The sequence below is a fragment of the Callorhinchus milii genome, unplaced genomic scaffold, assembly GCF_018977255.1.
Source record: "Callorhinchus milii isolate IMCB2004 unplaced genomic scaffold, IMCB_Cmil_1.0 Scaffold4, whole genome shotgun sequence".
Taxonomy (NCBI): domain Eukaryota; kingdom Metazoa; phylum Chordata; class Chondrichthyes; order Chimaeriformes; family Callorhinchidae; genus Callorhinchus; species Callorhinchus milii.
In genome coordinates, this window is record NW_024704745.1 from 26,095,438 (window position 1) to 26,096,998 (window position 1,561).

Here is a 1,561-nt window from a genome sequence, read left to right on the forward strand (position 1 = left end):
TGCTAATTAACACATGCATTGAATTTAGTGACCTCATAATAATTAACACATTAGCTGTTCTCTGGCTGTGTAAGAGGTAGATTCCCCCAATCTTTTCCACCTCTTCTCCACCATAACCCCCCTGCCCCTGATGGCTGTGCCTGAGAAAGTGGTCACATCATGTGTTGTACTTCCAGCTTACGGCTCATGGCATTTCGCCCACAAAATATAGTCAATTCACTTTACGGTATATTTTCTGAAGTGCTTTGAGATGTGATAAGACTCTATATCAAATGCAAGGATTATTATAGATTACCATTTTTAGTAAACAGGGAATAACATCTGGAATAAAAGTCTTTAGGATTCCCACTCACTGAAAAAAATTCTTCCACATTATATTTTATACCTGGTGAGCACAGCGGCTTGGGACGTCCTCCCGACGTGAAAGGCGCTCTATAAATGGAATCTTGTTGTTGTTGTGTTGATTCTGGCGGTTTTAATTGGCCAATTTTGTGGTTTTATACCGTATACTGACCAAAGATAATTTTGGATATTTAGATACTTAGAATTTAGATATTTCTTTAATAGTAAAAGTTAGCTGGCAATGAAAATATTAATCTTAAATGCTGAATTTGAAAAAATGGCACCCAAATTGTCTGAGGGGAGAACCATTCTCCTCGAATCAAGAAGGTTCTCAATCACATATTTGTCATTAAGGAGAGCTTTTAGCCAATAAAATATTCCTGATGAAACTTAAGGAACGGAATAAGTTTAGGAATACTGGATATTTGAACATCCTTGCAAAAAAAAGTATTGTACCAATACAGGATTTGTATTAACTCTAGATAAATGTACATCAAAATAAAACATAGTTCTGGTCCATATATAATAATAATAATCCTTGCATTTTGATATAGCACTTTTCACGTTTTTTTTTGATGTCTCAAAGCGCTTCACAGAAAATACTGTAAAGTGAATCAACTGTATATTTGTTGGTGAAACGCGGCAGCCAAAACACACACAGTAGTGTCCTATAAACAGTCGTGGATTGAAATGACAAATTTATTAATTTTTCTTGAGGGATTATTATCAGGCGTGTGGAGTAAGGAAATTTGCCCAAGGTTTCGCCCTGCTGGGAATTGAACCCAGGTCTCTCGCTTGAGAGGCGAGTGCTCTAACCACTGAGCTACAGGACTCCACAATATATATTCTAAAGTAACATGTCACTTCCTGTTCGCTCCAATTAGTCAAGATATGCTTTGATTTCTCATCAATCTAAACATGGTCAGTAGACAGGCAACGTAAACGTAACAGCAGTTTTGTATGTCTAATTATTTTGATGCAAACTGTGTTTTTGTTAAGTGCTTTTTTTGCTGAAAAAAAATTTGCTAAATGAATATTTAAATGGAATGCAGTACAGACATTTGCCAATTTAGAGTTTTGATCTGCAGTTTAGTAAATTCTCATCCAAGCACATTTCTCGATGGACTAAGTTTTGACTTTGTATGTTCTGTATGGAAATGTATAGATATCCATAAAGCTGCTGCCGGGGAGACAGAGGATATATACCTCCACACTTGCT

The 1,561-nt window shown here is 36.2% G+C and overlaps 1 non-coding gene across 1 annotated transcript; it reads right to left on the reverse strand.

The window, feature by feature from the left end:
- Nucleotides 1-1,103: 1,103 nt before the first annotated feature.
- trnae-cuc lies at nucleotides 1,104-1,175 on the reverse strand. The gene has a single exon. It is a non-coding gene; the product is annotated as a tRNA-Glu (tRNA).
- Nucleotides 1,176-1,561: the final 386 nt, after the last annotated feature.